Below are 21,889 nucleotides of genomic sequence, written 5' to 3' on the forward strand. Positions count from 1 at the left end.
GGCACACTTGGGGGGCCAGGGGTGTCAAAAACATCCCACAGTTGTACAATACAATTTCAAGTAAAAAAAATAGACAAAAACATGCTGCTTCTTATTCCTGTTGAAGGTACAGAAACTGAAATCATTCTTACCCCCAGGATTTCAACATGCCATGATGGTTTAACTTTTCTTTGTTCACGTACAGACTATATGCACTGAACAGTTACCTACATTTCTTAAAAACAAAATCTTAGAACCAAAAGTAACACCAGATCCCAGGGAAAACACGAGGGTTTACCTGACAGCGACAGTGTGGAGCAGTGTTGAGATGAAGTCTGAGTCCATGTTCGGATTCAGCCAGAGGGTGTGTAGAGATCGATTAAGGATAACTGTCCTGGATGTATGAATGCAGAATAGTAACACACCAGGCACGTATTTGTCATCCCTGAACCTGTTTGCGAATTTCAAATTATAGACAGTGAAACTAGCACCCAGAGAGATGAACTGTCTAAGGTCACATCGTGAATTTCTTTCTAGAGGACTTAAGAGTCATAATCACTAGGACATAATCATTAGGCCATTTCTATGAGCTAAAGATCTACTAGTATTCAATCTGTAGGGCTTAGACAAGACATCTAGCCTTGGTATAATAGCTCTTAGGCAGCTGTGATTTCACACCTCATTTGGGTCAAACCCCAACTAGCGTCTGAGAAAATATACCACCATTGAATAGCACCCCACTAGCCACTGGATGGCCCCTTTCAACTATATTTGATGTTTAATGAATAGAAATCACCAATGTTGTCCATCGTCTTCTTCCTGAGGCCCCTGGGACCCACCACATCCCAAATTCTTGAAACTCCCCCAAGAATATAAGTTTGGCACATGACACTGATGCTCAACAGAGAGCATCACACTACCACTGAGATCATGCACTCTGTGGTCCATGGACAGCTAGGTGTGTCCTCACAGACCACGCACAGCTAAAGGACCTTCCTCTCTGAGCTTGAGTGGTGGCCCTGGTGTCCCCTTTATGAAACTCTTTTCTGAGACTTCCCCGGTAGTCCAGTGGTTAAGAATCTGCCTTTCAACACAGGGGACATGTGTTCGATCCCTGGTCAGGGAACCGAGATCCCATATGCCACATGCAACTAATCCACACTACAGAGAAGCCAACTGCCAGCAATGAAGAGCCCACATGCTGTAAGACCTGCCACACTCAAATAAGTAAATCACAAATAAACATTAAAAAACAAACAAAAAACGCTTCCTTCATCATTCAGACTTCCTACAAGACTGCCTTCTTGCACCTCCATGATTGCTTTATCCTGTTACTATGGCACCCATCACACCTTCCTATGACCACTCACTTGAGACAGTGATCTTCTTAAGGGCCAGGAGTATGTCATGTTCAGCATCTTAGCTGTAGTAGTTGAGCACAACGTCTGACCCAGAGTAAGTGCTTCATAAGTGTCTGCCATAAGAACGAGTTCCTAAATGGATGAATAACGTCTTCTTGACATTTATCACCATGCTGTGGTCTTATCTTTTCCAGAATGATTACAGTCTAGTTTTTCCTAAGGTAACTTTTCCCAAATTACATTCTGTGAAATCTTGAGATCCATGAAATAATTGTTGTCCTGAAAAAGCAATCAATAAACAGTAAAAAAATTCTTGGCATTTTTTTTTCTAAAATATAATTTAACACATTTGTTGTTATTGTTCACATATATGTAAGAAAAGTGTGTGTGTGTATTCTTTAATACAGTATATGGTTACACTATATTAAAGCATAATCTGGTCTGGTCAGAAGAAATGGAGAAATAGCACACCCTACATTAGAATGCCTGGTGGACTCACAAACCTGGAACATTCCATGGCAGCATGATGCATAGACAGCTTGAATCAGCTCATGTATATTGCCTTTTGGATGATTGTTGGTTTTTGTTACATATATTTCTTATAAAAGCACCATATATTTCTGATATTATTCAATGTTTATTGTACATTAAACATATGGATCAAAATGTGATCATTTCTTACAACAAATAGATCATCCAGAAAACTTATTATTCCTCTCTATTTTCATTCAAATGCACATGATATTTATAAGGTCCTTTGGTATCCATAAATATACTATTTTTTAAACGTTTCTTATATACAAAAGTCTGAGAAGTACTACCCTTATATAAATACATCACTGAATTGCTGATCTATCCAATCTGCTGGTTTCCTTGGGGAAATAAGCAGAGATTTGGAAACAAAGGGAAGAGTAGATGAGGAGGTTGGAGGTAATAAAATAAGATTTCATGAAAGTTGAAATTGAAAAAGACATGAAGCTCTTATAAACCCCCTATTAACCAGGATGCTAAAGGAGCTATAAAGCATACATGAATAAACAGAAAAAAAAAGCTTGTAAAGATAAAAACTCTCTGATTAGGTTTTAAAACTAAAAACAGTGATATTTTAATATAAAAGACTGGTACATGAACCGTCATGGAAAGTTTAAAATAATAAGTATGCAACCATGTAAGTCAGATAAACACAAGGAGAAAGCAAGAGACATTAGAAATTAGACAAAGCAATTTCCAGATGGCAAAAGGTAAAAAAAATGAATAATTTCTTACTGATGAAATTAACAGGACAGCGAAGACATATAGTAGCAAGCTCATTGCTCATAAAAAAGAGCAATTTTTAAAAATAACCAAAAGTATTATATTTTAGAATGCTAAAACCCTACTTAGATAATTTACTATTTTTAATAAGAAGATGAAACTTGTAAACATTTTTACCAAAGTGTTGTTCTAAATGAATCCTCCATATTAGAGAAAGAGTGATGGGAAATAGAAAAGAAATTATAAAGACTAGAATTAATTTGAAAGCAAAACTAGAGTACATAATGTATATTGTAACATATATAAATCCATGTATTAATATAATTGGGCTTCCCAACTGGCTCAGTGGTACAGAATCCACCTGCCAATGCAGGAGGCATGGGTTTGATTCCTGGGTCAGGAAGATCCCCTGAAGGAGGAAATGGCAACCAAGAATTCCAGTATTCTTGCTTGGGACAACCCATGGACAGAGGAGCCCGGCAGGATACAGTCCTTGGGGTAGCAAAGAGTCAGACACGACTGAGTGACTAAACAACAGAGTACTGTTATAAGAATAACAATTGCTACGGTAGCGTTTCCTGTATTGTTAAAAGCAGTGTGAGTACGGAGATTGAGGACTGCTTTCTAGCTTTGGCTCTGCCACTCACCAGCTGTCAGTGGGGGCCTTGGAGAACTCTTGGCTTCAGTTTCCCTTTATGGGTACAGGGCTACTTACCCTATAAGGTCATTATGAGAATGAAACAACAGAACAGATGGGAAGTGGTTTTTAATTTATAAAATGCTACAGAAACATTGACTTTTATTACTGTTAGTGATATCATTTTGTTATATTGAGAGGAAATTTGTGTATCTTATACCTACAGTCCCCAATCCTCATTCCTTGTAGGAGGCCCCCATTACTTCTAGGAAACAAACAATCACATTGAGGCAGGCTGAGTTTAAAAGTAAATCACTCCATGATACAGTCAAGAGCCAAGAAATGCTGGCTGCTTCTAGAATCTTCCAGCAAGGAATGGACCACTCCCAGGGCCTTCAGAAGTAAGTAGCTCTCCTTTCACCTTGATTTTAACCCCTTAAGAATTATTTTGGATTTTTGACCTTCACAACTGTCAGAGAGAAAGTTGTGTTATTTTAAAGCTTAAAAAAAAAATAACAGTAAATCACTCCAGGACACACAGACTGATAGAATCTCAGTTGGAACCAGAATCCCATTTACCATCACAGACAAGCCACCTAGACAGAGTTATGCCTTAAATTGTGTTTTATAAAGGAAATATAAAATCTGTGGAAAGGTACTAACATCTTCTAGCAGAGGCTGGTCTCTTAGTTGCCTCCCAAGGAACTGGTATCTAATGGTGGGAACAAGAACATGCATAAAATATTGTAATGTAAGGCATAAAGCACTAAGGCTATTAGCTGGACACAGGAAGAGTGTTAGAGAGGTATAGAGAAGATAAAGGTCACCATTACTTGGAGAAAGGAATCAAAGACATCTTTCTGAAAGAGTACCTTTTGAATCAGGCTTTGCAAGGCATGTAGATGACCAACTTGGAACAGTGGAAAGGGCATGGACTCTCAGTTCAGCAAATGACCCATTGTTGGCCCTGCTCAAACCATAGCTTCTCCCTCTGAGCCTCAGTTTCCTCATCCATAGAGCAGGAATAAAGCTACTAGTGAGAAAGGATTGCTCCTAGGGTTAAATTAGTAAACAAACACATATTTCAACTGTAGGGATTCCCAGGTGGCTCAGTCGTAAAGAATCTGCCTGCAATGATGGAGACTTTAGTTCGACCCCTGGGTCAGGAAGATCCCCTGGAGAAGGAAATGGCAACCCACTCCAATATTCCTGCCTAGAGAATCCCATGGACAGAAGAGCCTGGTGGACTACAGTCCATGGAGTCTGAAAGAATCAGATACAACTTAGCCACTAAACAACAACAACAAAGATACTGCTCTAGGATGACTCCAAATTATGTTTCTAAAACCAGAAGGTAATAAACCAACCAGGGGATATTTATGGAGCATTCTATACGTATCCAGCAAGGTGCAGAGAGTGATTTGAGTACCATGAAATTCAGTATTTCTTTTTTTTTCTTTTTCAGATTTATTAAGATATTGACATATATCATGTATAAGTTTAAAGTATACAATGTAATGATTTGATATACACATATATTGCAAAATGATTACCACAACAAGGTTAGTTAATACCTGTATTCTCTCATATATACAATTACAGTATTTCTTAATTCTAAGATAACATTGATTTTAAGAAACATTGCTGAAACAACTTTTAGGTTGAAGAGAAGGAAAAAGAAAAATTATGTAATATGCACATATCAATTGTAAGATCCATATTGATTTCAGAAAAAATGAAATTTGAAAGAAAAAGTATGTCTTTGAATTTGAAACAATGTGGTCTTAAGATGTGGCCTCTACTTTCTAAAAGTAAGCAGCCCCATTGGCAAGATATGACTACCATGATGAAAAAGAGAACAAAACAGCCCAAGCAAGTACATGGTTAAATATTGGGGGTCTTGGTCAGTCATCTCTCCTTTTCTGCAAAACATTAGGAGATCCACAAAAGGGAAGCCTGCTTTGTATTGCTTACAACTCACCGCTGTAGGCCACATGTTCAGGGATTCTCCACCAGGTTTGAGGAGTCCTGAAGATAGCCCCCCTTTCAGTAGCCTGCAGGATTGCAAATGTACATTCACGTAAAACTTGAATTCAACAGCATTTCCTGAGCATCTCTTCTGTGCCCACAGTTGAGCTGAGTGCTCCGTGTGGAAGACCCAACATCTTGCTCATCCCTGCATTCCCCACAGCTCCTGGTACACCACACAACACACAGTAGGTGTGGCTGGTGTTTTGCCAAACAGAGCGAAACTGACTCTACTGTCCACATGAAGTTCAAGTTCTTCTACAAAGGAACTACTGTGCCGGCCATAGAGTTTGTTTGGGTTTTTCCACAACATCTTATGGAAAAACCCAAACAAACTCTTTGGTCAACCCAATAGAACCAATCATTGGCCAACCTAATAGAACCAACCATTGGCCAAATGGGTTGTGTCCCTGCTTTTCAGAGTGTCTATGGTGATGGACCAGGTTTTTATTCTCAATCTTTTGTGAAATACAAAATCACATAATTGGATGCCATAGGGATGCCAAATTTCTATAATATTTCTCAATTTGCTCTCAATTTCTGTACTGATCTCATCAAGGACACATAAGAGTTTGCAGATTGACACCCACCTGACACGGGTACACAGATCACACTTTGAGTAACGTGTTTGAGTAACACGATTCCAAAACTCTTCCTTATGCATTATATGGAGATCTCAGAATCACTTGGAAAATTAATCAATTGGCAAGCTTTGGAAAGCATTTAATGATGATGATGATGAGAGCATCACTTTTCAAGTGCTTCTTATGTGGAAGGCACTGCTGATGATTAGGAACCAGCCCCATCACATCTTCTCATGGAGGAGACTGCTGTTCAGGGGGGGAGATTAACCAGTGAACACTTTTATTCTTTTTTTCCATCTCTTGACTAGAGCAAGAGAAAGTATAACTGGCAGTGGAAACCACAGGACTCTGGAAGCCAGATGGCTTTGGATATAAGCCCTGTATTGCTATTTACCATCTACATGAAGTAGGGCAAGCAGGTACTTCACTGAACTTCAATTATTCTATCTAGACATAGGAGCCCCTCCCCCATACATGGAGTTATTATTTTAGACATACAGTGGCTTGCTGTGGTGTTGATATCCTAAAGAGAAGCAATCAAGTGAGTTGGTACAGGTCTGAATGAGGAATTACTAGCAGACAGAAAAATTCTGATGAGACCCTCAGAGTAATAGAGATTCCAAAGACTCTATGATGAAGAACATCTGAAGGATGATAAATACTTGGCTTAGAAACAATTTAGAGGACAACAGAGTTGCCTTCATTTCAGAAGAGACATCCCTTGGAATGAGCATAGATAGACCTCTCCTGGGTGGCCCCAAAGCCTAGAACCACAGACAGCATGAAAAAACTATAGAGAGACAGATTTTGCTCAAAGGAAGAAGTTTCTGACAACCAGAGTCTTCCAAAGAAGGAAGGGGCCAGCTGTACTGGAGTGAGTGGCCACTCGTGTGTGAAACCTGTGTCCTCTTGTCATGGAAGCTGGTAGTGGGAGACCTTAGTATTTTCAGACCAACGACTGGCCTAGGTGGTCTCCAGGTGTCTTCTGGGGCTTCCATTACAACTCTGAAAATCCAAGGAGAAACTTTCCCACTGTGGGAAGAGTCTTCTCAGCCTTCTGTTCGTTTGGGCATAAAAGGTAGGACAGCTGGGAAGATGTCAATCAGTCAATCAGAACTACTAAAAATGGCAGTGCGTGCTGAAAAGTGGTCCTAATATCCCTTTTATTTGTCTGTCCCTGTGTAGTACATGAAACATCTTCACACATTGCCTCGCCCACAGCTCTGGGAGGTAAAAATCATTATTATGCCCAATTTGCAAAGATGAAGCAAAGACTCAGAGAGAAGCTCTTAGTTCAGAAAAGAACTCACATCCCATAAGTTAGAGACCTGGAGTTCAAATCCAATTTGCTGATTCCCAATTCTCAGCTCTTCTCACTGCCGCCTCCTCCCATCTTTTCTGAGACTTAGTGTCTATCCTAGGTAACCATTCCTGTTGTTTAGTCCGTAAGTTGTGTCCGACTCTTTTGCAACTCCATGGACTGTAGCCCATCAGGTTCCTCTGTTCATGGTATTTCCCAGGCAAGAACACCGGAGTGGGTTGCCATTTCCTTCTCCAGGGGATCTTCTCCACCCAGGGAGCGAAACTGCATCTCCTGCATTGCAGGCAGATTCTTTACCACTGAGCCGCCAGGGAAACCCAGACATTCCTACCCCAGCATTTAAACTGCTTGTGAAGGTCAGATGAGGCAAGGTACTTGAAAAGGTTTTGAGCAGGTGAAATGATTTCCTTCCTTCCTCCCACTTCCCTCCTTTCTATCGCTTTCTTTTCTTCCTTAAATCTTTATTGAACAGATTTAAAGTTCCAAGCACTATGACAATCAGCTGGGATGCAAAGATGCATGATACACAGTCTTTGCCTTCAAGGAGCTGCCAGTCTGGCTGGGGGCTACAGATAGGTTTAAAAACAATCCACTGGTGTATCAACAGTGCAAAAATAGATATAATGAAGATTGCTCTGAGGCAGGTGTGATTAATTCAGGAAGGCGAGTGGGACAGTTAGAGAAGTCTTCCTGGAGGAGGTGACAGCTAAACTAGGTTTGGAAGACTTGCAGTTTCCCAGGCAGGTGTTCAGAAAGTTTGGGCAGGAAGAAGAGGGTATTCTAGGGAATGAAGGGAACATTTACTAAGGCATGGAGATCTGGGCCAACATGGTGTGTTCAGGAGTAATACAGAAGAGCTACTGATTGAATAAGGACCAGGAGTGGTGAGAGACAGGACTAGGGAGGTCAGAAAGGGTCAAAGGAATATTCAATGCCAATTTAAGGAGCTTTGGAGAGTTTTGGAAGTGGTTCAGCTCCTGGTGGGGGTGGGGGAGTGGGGGAGGGGCTAGAGAGAGGGTTTGAAGGACAGGATGGTTTCACTAGAGAGCATGAGATTAGTGGTCTCAGAGAAGAGACCAAGAGTGACACGTTACATGAATTAGAGAGGCGACTCCCAGTCACTAGTGTGATGCTGAATGCTCTGTGTGTGGACTGAATTGGAAGCAAATGACTCAAAAAAAAAACAAAAAAGTGGTTCAGTTCAAGAAGAGGCATCATGAGGGTCTTAGAATGAGCACATGGATATCCGAGTATAGAACAGATAGAGGGGAGAGGCTAGGCATTCACAGTCCTTCTCTTCCATATTCCCAGATCCAACCTCAGCCCTTCTCTGCAGCTCTGTGCCCCAGGAGGCTGACCTCTGCTGACTGCACCTTCTGCACCCCCTAGAACTGGACTTCTGTGTTCAAACAATGGGAAGGAAGCTCCAGCAAGCAAGGCAGAGGAAGCAGTCATCATGTGATTTCTTCCCCACTCCCTCCCTGCTTCTGCATAGCCTTCCCACCAAGTAGTCCTTCCTCCATGGTTCTGGTTCTCTCTGAGCTTCATCATCTTTATTTACTCCCTTGTCTCTTCAGTCCTAGAAGTGGTGACAGCTTCCAGCACTTGCTAGTCTCTGGGCGCCTCGATATCCCTTGTTCGTGACACTAACGCTGCCCCCACCTCTCTGTCCCTTCATTAATGGCTCTTCAGTTGAACCATGTGAGATGAGTTCTGCCTCCTGCCATGAGGCTGACTGATTCAGAGGTCAAGGTGAGATACAGGTCTGGAGAGAGGCAGGGCCATGGCAGCGATCTGCGGGAGGGATGCTGTGGTAGTGGGGGTGAGGAAAAGGGAGCAGAGTGGAGGATCTTTCCAAGGGACGCCATGCGTCTTGATTTCAGCTTGTGCTGGTCTCCAGGAGGGGGAAGGTCCTGGGGAGCTGAATAAGTGGTGGGGCACTCCCCAAAATGGAGAGTTCATGAGAAGCTGTTCTGGTGGATTGACAAGGTCAGTTTTGATCACTTGAGTCTGAGGAGCATCAGGAACAGATGTCCAGGAGACCAGTGGATCAAAGGGTCTCCACCTGGAGACAAACCAAGGCACCAGCAACACAGAGCTGATAGTTAAGGTCCACAAACAACAGAGAAATGCGTTAAATTTGCCACAAACCCATCCCCTTGGTTCTTTCTTAATAATTATTGATATATAAAGCAGTAGAGCTATCAGGACCCAAGATGTCACATGAAGGCTCTTGTGACAAGCTGCTTGCCTTGTACTTTGATTAACTGCCCCCCTTTTAAAGATGTAGGGGTTTGTTTTTCATGTCCACAATTTTCCCTGGCGTTCCATTTAGTCATTCCTATTTTTCACCACCAGATTGTTTGCTGGGGAAAAGAACAAAAACAGCAACAGATGTCTTTGTTTTGGGGTTTTGCAAAACTCTCTGGTTAAGATAACACTTTCAATTAAAGAAATTATATCATCCAAATACCATATGCCGACAAGCCCTCATTTGCAAAAAATCACCTGCTTTCAGAAACTGTTTGAAAAGTCCTCTCACACCATCCCTCAATCACTCAGTCGGACATTGAAACAGATCCCTTCTCTTCTCTCGTCTGGATTATGAAAGCTTTAGTTCAGAAAGCTGAAGTCAAGAGAGCATCTGCTGATTTGTCCTCAGGACTCTGAGGCATTCATCACCAATTGCTCAGACTTCATGCACATGTGTGTGCTCACACACACACACACACACAAACACACCCTCCATGTGTGTAACCTGTGCTATTCATTGTATTTCAGGGCCTGGCACATTGTAAGCACTTAGCAAATCACTGTGGAATAAATTAATTCATTTCTTTTTCCCTTCCTTCCTCCCTCTTTCCATCTTTGTTTCCTCTATGGCTTCACATTTCCTGAAGGACTCCTGTGCCATACAGTTGCTAAGCACTGGAAGTACAAAGAGAATTAAACAGATACCCTGTCCTCAAGACACCCACAGTCTAGAAGGATAATGGCCAAGTAACAGGAGAGATCTAATCCTGGGAAGAACATGAGCTCCTTAGGGGCAAGAACCAGTCCTAATTCCCCATATAGTTCCTTTTTTGGTTAGGGCCAGGAGCTCAATGGGTATTCAGTGTTTGTGGAGCAAAATATTTGTTGAATGGAGTATATCCTATCATGACAAGCAGGCCCCAAACTGCTGAAGCAGAGGAAAAATGATCCTAAGATTATAAGGGAGCTGGGAGCAAAGGGATGTGCCCCAAGAGCTGGAAAAGCAAGGGCGATGGCAAGAGGCCAGGGCCTGCTGGGCTGTCAGAAACCGTTCAGCCAAAGCAGGGAGTCATGACAGGGCTTATGACTTACGTGATTGCTACGGTGAGCAATCCAGTTTGGTCACAATATCAACATCAATCACAATATCAAGTGAGAGGAAGACTCAACGCGATCCAAGTCCCATTACAGCGGATCTTTTAAGGCCTGCTTGGAGTCTACGTTTTGTTAGACACTGGAGAACCACGACAGGTTGTGACAGATGTGAAGTGGCAGTTCATCCAGCTCAAACCTACTGTAATAGACTCTTCCCTGTGCTGTGGGTGTTGATTTGACCAGAAACAATTTCAGAGTGGGAATTTGGATTTAATACGTTCTGCTGGATATTCTCCATTTGCCCATCCAGATCTACTTTCCCCATATCTCATCTCACTCTCTGCCCCAGAAGGCTGACCTTATAAAGAACATCAGTTGGCTCCCTTGTGCTCTGGCTTTCAGTTGGATTTGGCCAGCGGGAGCCACCAGTAGGAGATCAGGAAGTGAGGGGAGAGTGAGGTTCAGATATTGGCCCCCTGGTTCCTTCTGTGCCACGTGGCTGTGGGTTAATGATATTCCTCTACCGAAGGCCACAGCTCCTGAAAAGTGGCCCTCTCTATGTGGCTACACCTTCTAGTTGCATAACGGGTCCTTCCTCTCACTCCTTTAGGCCTGAGGACAGTTAAAATCCCCCTTCTGTTGTTAGCCCTATCTAGCTAGGTATGGCTAGACAGGATGGAGCACTATCCTTCATTGCTTTCTCTAACCCTATCTGGAACTCCTTAAATAATTATTCTTCGCAAACTGACCAGTTTGAGTGTGCCAAGAATCTTACATGAATACCTACCATAGGCCAAGCACAATCTGAGATGTTTTACATACATGTCTTTCAAGTAATCCTCCCAAACAAATCTTCAGGTAAATATTAATATTTCCATTTACAAATTTTAAACATACGTGAAGTTCACAAATTTTAGATAACTGGTAAAGACCATCTTCTACAACTTGGAATCTTCCTATTTAGAATAGTACCAGATGAATGGATAAGGAAGCTATGGTACATATACACCATGGAATATTACCCAGCCATTAAAAAGAATTCATTTGAATCAGTTCTAATGAGATGGATGAAACTGGAGCCCATTATACAGAGTGAAGTAAGCCAGAAAGATGAAGACCAATACAGTATACTAACGCATATATATGGAGTTTAGAAAGATGGTAACGATAACCCTATATGCAAAACAGAAAAAGAGACACAGATGTACAGAAAAGACTTTTGGACTCTGCGGGAGAAGGCGAGGGTGGGATGTTTCTAGAGAACAGCATCAAAACATGTATATTATCAAGGGTGAAACAGATCACCAGCTCAGGTTGGATGCATGAGACAAGTGCTCGGGCCTGGTGCACTGGGAAGACCCAGAGGGATCGGGTAGAGAGGGAGGTGGGAGGGGGGATCGGGATGGGGAATACATGTAAATCCATAGCTGATTCATGTCAATGTATGGCAAAAACCACTACAATATTGTAAAGTAATTAGCCTCCAACTAATACAAATAAATGGAAAAAAAAAATAGAATGGTACCTTACATTTCCTTGACTGAATGTATGAATGACTACAAGACTGCCTGCTAAGTGCTAATATGAGAATTAGAGATCACAGGGGTGTTTGAAATGCAGTGGTGGGAGAAGTGGCTTTTAAATCAGAAAGCAGAATCCCAATTCAACGAAGTGGGGTTTGTTCCAGGTATGCAGGGCTGGTTCACTATTTAATATAATCCATTGTATCAACAAACTAAAAAAGGAAAATCACATAATCATATCAATAGAGGAAGAGAAACTATTTGAAAAAATCCAACTCATGATAAAACCCATTCGTGAATATGAAGGGACCTAGGGATTGTCATACTGAGTGAAGTAAGTCAGGCACAGAAAGACAAATATGATATCACTTATTATATGGAATCTTTTTTTTTTTAAAGGGTACAAATGAACTTACAAAACAGACATAGAGTAATTGATATAGAAAACAAACTTGTGGTTGTCAAAGGGGTAGAAGGAAAAGAGATATACTGGGAGACGGAGATTGATACATACACATTCTTCCTCCTCTTGTGCAGTGTTCATCCATGTTGACTCTTTGCAACCCCATGGGCTGCAGCCCACCAGGCTATATAGACACTATTACATATAAAACAGAAAACTAATAGGGACCTACTGTATATCACAGGGAACTCCTCAATACTCTATAATGGCCTACATGGGAGAAGAATCTTAAAAAAGAGTGGATATATGTATAACTGATTCACTTTGCTATACACCTGAAACCAACACAACATTGTAAGTCAACTATACTCCAATAAAATTTTTTAAAAATTAAAAGCCCCCTTCATAATAAAAACTGAATAAACTAGGAATGTACGGGAACTTTCTCAACTTGATAAAGACTATAAAAAATCCTACAGCTTATACATCATATTTAATGATAAGAAACTGAAATTTTCCCGCTAAGATGAGGTACAAGGCAAGGATGTCCCTTCTCATTGCTCCATTTAACATCGCACTGGAAGTCTTCACTAATGCAATAAGACAAGAATAAGAAATTTAAAAGTACACAGTTTGGGAAAGAAGACATAAAACTGTTTGCAGGTGACATGATCATCTAAGTAAAAAATTCAGAATAACTAACAAAAAATAAAAAGAAAAAAGACTCCTGGAACTATTAAGCAATCATAGAAAAGTTGCAGATATAAAGTTAATGTATAAAAGTCAGTTCCTTTCCTATATACCAACATGAATAAGTGGAATTTGAAATTAAAAACACTAGTACTCAAGAAAATGAAATACTTATGTATAAATCTTACAAAATATGTAAAAGATCTAAATGAGGACTGCAAAACTTTGATGAATGAAATCAAAGAAGAACTAAATAAATGCAGAGATACTCCATGTTTACGGACAGGAAGACAAAATATAGTCAAGATGTCAATTCTTCCCAACTTAAGCTACAGATTCAGTGCAATTCCAATCACAATTCCAGTAAGTTATTTCATAGATACCAACAAATTGATTCTAAAGTTTGTATGGAAAGGCAAAAGACCCAGAGGAGCCAACACAGTATTGAAGGAGAACAAAATTGAAGGACTGATCTTACCCAACTTCAAAACTTACCATAATGCTACAATACAGTGTGATATTGGTAAAAGAATTGAAAATTGATCAATGGAACAAAACAGAGATCCCAGAAACATATCCCCATAAATACCATCAACTGATTTGTGACAAAGAAGCCAAGGGAATACAGTGGAACAAAGACAGTCTTTTCAATGAATGATGCTGAGACAACCAGCCATCCATCCATATGCAAAAAAAGAATATTTACACAAACTCCTTCACAAAAATTAACTCAAAGTAGATCACAGACGTAAATGTAAAATGCAAAACTATAAAACTCTTAGAAAATACATAGGAGGAAACCTGGATAACTTTGAATATGGTCATGCCTTTTTAGATACAGGACCAAAAATAAAAATCCTTGAAAGAAATAATTGATAAGCTGAATTTCATGAAAAGCACAAACTTCTGCTCTGTGAAAGACAATATTAAAGGAATGAGCCACAGACTAGAAGAAAATATTTGTAAAAGACACATCTAGTAATAGACTATTATACAAAATATATGAAGAACACTTAAAACTCAACAATAAGAAAACAAGCCCAAGTTTAGGAGAGAGGTCATCAAAGAAGATGCTGTGCTGTGCTTAGTTGCTCAGTTGTGTCCAACTCTTTGGGACCCCATGGACTGTGCCCCCCCAGGCTCCTCTGTCCTTGGATATTCTCCAGGCAAGAATACTGGAGTGGGTTGCCATGCCCTCCTCCAGGCGACCTTCCCAACCAAGGGATCAAACCCAGGTCTCCCACATTGCAGGTGGATTCTTTACCATCTGAGCCACCAGGGAAGCCCATGAATACTAAAGTGGGTAGTCCATCCCTTCTCCAAAGGATCTTCCCAACCTAGGAATCAAACTGGGGTCTCCTGTGTTGCAGGCAGATTCTTTACCAGCTGAACTACCAGGGAAGCCCATCAAAAAAGATATGCATATGGCAAATAAGTATTGGGATGGCCAAAAAGTTCATCCAGGTTTTTGTAACAACTTATGGAAAAGTTCAAATAAACTTTTTGGCCCACCCAATATATGAATCGATGTTCCACATCATACGTCATCAGGGGAATGCAAATTAAAATAATGACATACCACTGCACACCTATTAGAACGGCCAAAATCAAGAACACTGACAATACTAAATGCTAGTGAGGATGTGGAGCAACAGGAATTCTCATTCATTGGTGGTGGGAATACAAAATGGTACAGTCACTTTGGAAGATAGTTGATAGTTTCTTATAAAAACAAAACATACTGTTACTGTATGATCCAGCAATCACACTCCTTGGTATTTACCCAAAGGAGCTGACAACTTATGTCCACACAAAAACCTGCATGCGGATGGATGCTCATAGCAGCTTTATTCATAATTGCAAGAAAATTTGGAGGCAGCTGAGATGTCTTCAGTAGGTGAGTGGATAAATACACTGTGGCACATCCAGTAATGGAATATTACTCAGTGCTAAACAGAAATGAGCTATCAAGCCATAAAAAGACATGAATGAAACTTAAATACATATTGCTAAGTGAAAGAAGTCAATCTGAAAAGGCTACACATTGTGATTACAACTATATGATATTCTACAACAGGTAAAACTATGGAGACTAGTAAAAGATTACTAGTTGCTGGAGTGGGCAAGGGTGAAGAGGAAGAGGAGATGGAATAGACAGAGCACAGAGGATTTTCAGAGTCCTGAAAATACTCTGTATGATATTGTAATGAAAGACATAAATCATTATACATTTGCCCAAGCCCACAGAAGGTACAACACCAAGAGTGAACTCTAAGGTAAATTATGGACTTTGGGTGATAATGATGAGTCCATGTAGGTTTGTCCTTGGTAAAAAATGTACCATTCTGATGAGTGATGTTGGCAGGGGGCTATGCATGTGTAGGGGCAGGGCCATTACTAGCAACCTCTGTACATTCCTCAAAATTTTGTTGTAAATCTAAAACTGCTCTTAAAAAAATAGTCTAACTCCACTACTGACTATATCTCTTAGTCTTAATTCCTTATATGGACCTTTCTACTACATAATATGGGCTTCCCTGGTGGCTCAGAGGTTAAAGTGTCTGCCTGAAATTCGGGAGACCTGGGTTTGATCCCTAGGTCAGGAAGAGCCCCTGGAGAAGGAAATGGCAACCCACTCCAGTATTCTTGCTTGGAGAATCCCATGGACGGAGGAGCCTGGTGGGCTACAGTCCACGGGGTCACAAAGAGTTAGACACGACTGAGCTACTTCACTTCACTACTACATAATATGGTTATAAGGTTTAACCAAGATAATATTCACAAAGTATCCAGAATACAACAAGTATTTTATAAATGATAGCTTATTTTACACAGAAAATATACATATATATTCTAGATAGTCATATATATTTATGTGTATATATATATCATCCTGATTAGTACTCAGATCAATGATGAAAACCACGTTATTGGACAGATAGCCTCAATAAAGTACCCTTTTCTTTTACTTACAAATGATTGCTTCACACATACACATATACAAATGTAGTAGCCAATTGAAGTTGTTAGTTACCTTATTAGTTAAATGGAGTTGCCAGTGCTTAAAGCTTCCTATTTAGACTGGGCCTAGGTCTTCAGGTCCCCGGGTCATATTCAGCCCTCCCAGCGCCTCACTGTAGAGCCTAAAGAACATCTTGCAGTCAGTAGAGAGGATACTTCTGTGTTTTCCTCTTCAGGCTTCAATCTCTTCGACTGGAAGCAGCAAACCTTTCCAAGACACATGATAGTTACTCACTTAGGAGTGAGCCACAGGTCTTTCCTGGCTGGCTTTGCCAACTCCTCTTTTTAATTGTTTCTGGGGGAGGGAAAAACTTCATGTTAATGGAATTCCAAAAAAGAATGTTATGGTGACAAAGCAGGGAGAAAGCTCAGACAATGGGAGGAAATGTTGAAAGATTCCCTTTCATCTTCTAACGGCCGTTTGGGGCTGCACATGCCCTGTCCTGGGAACAGACTCCCAGGGCAAAGGTTCCCCTCGATGAGCAGCCCACATTTTGTGAGTGCATAGTTACTCTTCCTTCCGTTTGTTAAAAATATTTTTCTAACCAGGTCTCCGGAATCGAATATAAACACTGCAAGAATGGTTTCATTCTTTCCAAAACAGCATTTCCCTCTCCAGCGTCTATCTAACGCCCCTGTTGAGAATTTGAGTATCTAGATAAATGGACCCAGGCCTTTGAGATCTTGGGAAAAAGAGGTGTGACATAACAGAACACATAAGCTCTGTTCTGGTTCTGTTTCATTTCCCAAGCAACCCGGTGAAAAGCAAGCCCGAGGGGAATCTAGGGCAGGGCTCTGCTTTGCTCTTCATCGGTCGTGGAGTCTCAGCCATGGGAAGAAAATGGGGTGGTGTGAAGGAAGCAGATTTGAACTGAAAAGCCCTGCTCTTGTAGCCTGTCTCCTGCATTTATTAGCGAGTGAGTCAACCCATCTGACTCTCAGTTTCTTCAGCCAGGCAATGGGGACAATTATCTCCACCTCTCAGAGCTGGCGAGAAGATCCAAAAATACTGTGCCTGGGACTTCCCTGGTAGTTCAGTGGCTAAGACTCTGCACTCCCAACGCAGGGGACCCAGGTTCAATCCCTGGTCAGAGCTAGATACCACACGCCCAACTAAAGATCCCATGTGCCACAACTAAGACGGGCTGCAACCAAATAAGTAAAAATAAATATTTTTTAAAGTCCCTTTATCCTGTACATTAAAAAAAAAAACCACTCTGCCTCCTGGTCTGGCCTCTCGGGGCTGGTTTCTTTGATGGGGTGCAGGGCTGGAGCTGGTTGACAGGTGTGGTGGCCCCACCCCACCCCTGCAGCTGCTTCTAACAAGAAACACTGAGCTCCCTGAAGCTGTTGGCTACTGACCTGAAGTCACCCCTGGTTCAATCTTCAAGATCCACAACTTTCTCACAGGCTGGGGTATAACTTCTCCAGTGGAAAGTTTCCCCAAATCAAGGGGTCCACCACTCTCTCGTTTTAATTTATTTTTTTTGGTCTAGGAATGAAGAATCACCACAAGTATTGTAACACAGATGTTGTCGGGAGTGATTGCTGAGAAGAATGAGGAGGAAGAGAACCAGTGTGACACAGTTGCTGGGTAGACCAGGCTGGCTAGAGGAGCTGGCTGAGCCAACGTGAGCTATGTCGTTTCAGTCGTGGCCAACTCTTTGCAACCCGATAGGCTGTAGCCCACCAGGCTCCTCTCTCCATGGGATTCTTCAGGCAAGAATACTGGAGAGGGTTGCCATGCCCTGCTCCAGGGGATCTTCCTGACCCAGGGATCAAACCCGCATCTCCCACAGACCCTGCATTGCAGGTGGATTCTTTACCACTGAGCCACCAGGTTGAGCCAATAGAAGCCCTTTAAAATATGGCTCAGGCATCTCCTCCTCCAGGAAGGCTTCCCTGACCACATTCTCCAGCCTGAGATGGGTACCCTCCAGGCACCAATCCCCTGTGCTCACTTCAATCACAACACTTACGTATGTTTCCAGTCATTCTCTTTGTGAGCAAGTGATGGGAAATTACTAATCGTGTGAGCCCAACAGCGGGCATAATGCTTGTCACACAGTACTTTTGCCCAAAATGTTAAATGCTCTGGGATGAATTGGTGTCTACTTGATTAAGTGAGCCTGAACTCACCTCTCCTAATTGCAGTACCAAGGAGGTACCATCCCTCCCTGGGACACAGTCACAAGTAATGCTGAAAATCAGATGGGTGGTAACTACATGGAGCCATGGAAATCATCCCATTCATGGTTCATGGCAGGAAGGACCCAGTCAGTGGAGGATGAGTAGGAAAAGCAGGACCAGCCCCTTCCCTCTCTCTGCCCAACCCAAGGAAAAGAGAATCGGCAGCAGGGTTCCAGCTCATGAGGCTTGAGTTCGAGTCTACCTTTTGCCCCAGGAAGACCTGAGGTGTCAAGTAGGGAAAGTGAGGTAGATGCCCAGGAATTTAGACTAGACAGCTTGATGTGAGGAAGAAAAATTATAGCTGAGAGGCTGTGAGAGTGCCAGGATGAATCTAGCTTGTTGGCAGTAAAACTGTCCCTTGGCCCAAAGGGCTGCTGCTACTGACAGTCAACTAAGACAACACAGGATGGCAGAAGCGGACATGGGGAATGCCTTCATCACAATGATGCTAACACAGCAAAAGTATTCAAGCTCTGTTTCAAACTTATCAGTACAGATCTCTGGGGAGCTATATTTTTATTAACTTCCTCTTTGGGACTGTGTAATTGAAGGCAATCAGAAAAAGAAAATTATTTCATTCTGAAATTATCTCTCTTCTCTCAGTGCCAAAGATGTGAGATCACCTTGTACCTTAAATAGAAAAGCCTCCATGCTACAAACTGTGCAAAAATGAAAGATAGAAGATGGATAAGATGGGGCCCTCATTTGTCTGGGTTCCTCTCATGTGTAAGGAAGACAGAAGCTGGGGATAGGGGGTGTGGGGGTAGGTAGTCTGCTCAGAAGAGAACATATGGTAAGCCTGGCCAAAGGCTTTCCTTGAGTGCCCTCAGCCAAGAAAGGAGAAAAAAATGGTGAAGTTCTTTCCATGTGATGCTTCATGACAGTTCACAGGTGTAGATCAAGCTTTCTCAACCCTTGACACTATTGACATTTGGTGCTAGAAGATTCTTTGTTGTGGGGCCATCCTGTACACTGCAGGGGGTTAAGCGGCATCCCTGGTCTCTGTTCACTAAGGCCAGTGACAACCAAAGATCCCTCCAGACATTGCCAAACCTCCCTGGAGGGGCAAAATCACCCATCCCCACCCTCACCTCAAATGCAGAACTACTGGTCTAGAGGAACAATGAAACTTATAGTCAAGTCTGAGCTTGGATAGGGCTTCCCAGTAGAGCCCTTGGACCTGTAAGAAACTCTGGACAACAAACGGTCCTACTGACATCATGGGCACTATTATTACTAGACTGTCTTCTCAACATCCAAAAATTGAATCAGAGAAAGAACTGAAACCACAGAATTTGTGAAGAAACTCTACCCAAAATCTAACTCAAGGAAAATATGAAATTAAGCACCAAATTTAATTCTGAACTCCTTGGAAGCCAAGATAGAATGGGAAATTTGAAGACTATTATAGTTCTTGCTTTCAGATTAAAGTAAGTATACCTTTTTTATTTGTCTGGAGAAACTCAATTCCCTCCTATAACTGAACTTTATGGGGGATTTATCAGAAGATCCTTATGGAAATATTACTGAAAAAAATGTAAGGACTAGATAAATTGCAAAATAGCAATGAGGCAGGCAGAGAAGAATCAGGGCCCCACATATCTTAGAAAAGAGCAAAATACAGTTTTTTCATTTATGTAACCAATATTTCTTGCTCACCATCTACATGTCCAGCACCACACTAGACACAGTTTGGATATAGGTCTATAGATACTGGAGCTGTATCTCTGAATAAGACAAAAAGTATCCTGGTTTCCCTAGAGCTTACACTCTTTTTGGATCAGAATCAACTACTTAATTATGTGTCTTTAAACAAGTCATTTCATCTTGGGGTGCCTCGATTTCTCCAACTGTAAAATGAGAATAATACATACCAACAGGACAAGACTGATACTGTAGGTATTCTTTGAAGGCTTAACACCCTTTGAATGTTTGTTTAGCATTCATTTGCCTCCTTCGTGGCTCAGAAGGTAAAGAATCTGCCTGCAATGCAAGAGACACTTGTTGGATCCCTGGGATGGGAAGATCCCTTGGAGAAAGGAAAGGCAACCCACTCCAGTATTCTTGCCTGGAGAACCCCATGGACAGAGGAGCCTAAAGGGCTACAGTCCATGGGGTCACAGAGAGTGGGACATGACTGATCACACACACAACAGCATCAACAAAAAGCCAAACAATCAGCAGATGAGATGTCTGAGGGTCTGAGGCTGCAGGGCAAGCTAAAGAGCATAGAGAGTCAAGGGCAACCAGAAATTCTACACCCGGCCACTCTGCTCCTACCCATGGATTCCAGAGGAAGCCCAGCCCCTTCCACCATTCTCCCCCACCTCCTCCACCCCCGCTTCCGCTGCCCAGCCAACATTATTTTCTGGGCCCCTTTAATTTGGAGGCTTTTAGGGCCATATCCTGCCATCAATTTGGGGGTTGACTTCAATGAACGTTCTGTGTAGGGCGGGAGAGGGGCAGGATGCAGCTTTCTCCTGGCGGACCCTGATACAATAGGGTTTTCTACTGAGATCAATGGATTAATTGCCAACGCTCCATTTGGGGCCATAAGGAGTTGCTTTGTTTTCCCACAGTCGGCAGTTGGGGCTGGGCTGGCCAAATTTCATTTTTGAAAAGTCAGGGAAAACAATTTGGTAAAATGGGGTGGGGGCGGAGGGGTTCGGGAGAGCAATTTTGCTCATTGCACTAAAGGTCAATAACAATTATAGTGAAAATTCAGAAGGCACATTTGTTCTCTGACTGAGGCCCCGTCTGGAAAATTCCATCCAGAAACAACTTGCTGTCTCTCCTCTTGTTTTCCCCTCCTCCACCAGGCTCTCTCACCACTAAGGGCCCAGCCAACCACACCATGCCCACCCTCTGACCCCTCCCTCCACATCAGAAACTCTGTCCCCTGGAAGCAGCCTCAAACGTTGAGAAGGGAAAGGAGAGTCGTGAATTCTCTCCCTTTCCCTCAGGAGGTTGAGGAAAGCATAAAAAAAAAAAAAAGGCATCCTTTCTTTCTCCCTGCAGTGGTGGGAACGCTTACAGCCTGGGTAGGGAGGAGGTAGAGCTCTAATTCTGCCATTTAACAGCTAATAAACTTGGGAAAGGGGCTTCCAGGTGGCTCAGTGGGCAAAGAATTCCCCTGCCAATGCAGGAGATGCACTTTTGATCCCAGGTCGGGAAGAGCGCCTGAAGGAAGCATGGCTACCCACTCCAGTATTCTTGCCTGGAGAATCCCATGCACAGAGGAGCCTGGCAGGCTACAGTCCCTAGGTCTCAAAGAGTCAGACACACGTGAAGCAACTGAATACACAAAAACATGGGAAAATCCAGCTCTCTGAGCATCCACAGGGTCATGAGTACAATGGGAACAGTAATGGCAACCTCCTGAGATGACTCAACAATTAACTGAGATATGACATGCAATCTGCACTGGAGTTGAAACAGAAGCCTGGGGACTTCCCCGGTGGTCCATTGGTTAAGAATCTGCCTTGCCATGCAGGGTACGCAGGTTTGATCCCTGGTCAGGGAACTAAGATCCCACATGCCGAGAAGCAAT

At 42.2% G+C, this 21,889-nt stretch overlaps 1 long non-coding RNA gene across 1 annotated transcript; it reads right to left on the reverse strand.

Moving 5' to 3' along the window:
- Positions 1-289: 289 nt before the first annotated feature.
- LOC122678242 lies at positions 290-16,350 on the reverse strand. The gene is made up of 3 exons (XR_006336047.1): positions 16,163-16,350; positions 1,350-1,619; positions 290-430 (listed from the first exon to the last, which is right to left on the reverse strand). It is a non-coding gene; the product is annotated as an uncharacterized LOC122678242 (long non-coding RNA).
- Between the last annotated feature and the right edge of the window lie 5,539 nt (positions 16,351-21,889).

The sequence above is a fragment of the Cervus elaphus genome, chromosome 20 (assembly GCF_910594005.1).
Source record: "Cervus elaphus chromosome 20, mCerEla1.1, whole genome shotgun sequence".
NCBI lineage: Eukaryota > Metazoa > Chordata > Mammalia > Artiodactyla > Cervidae > Cervus > Cervus elaphus.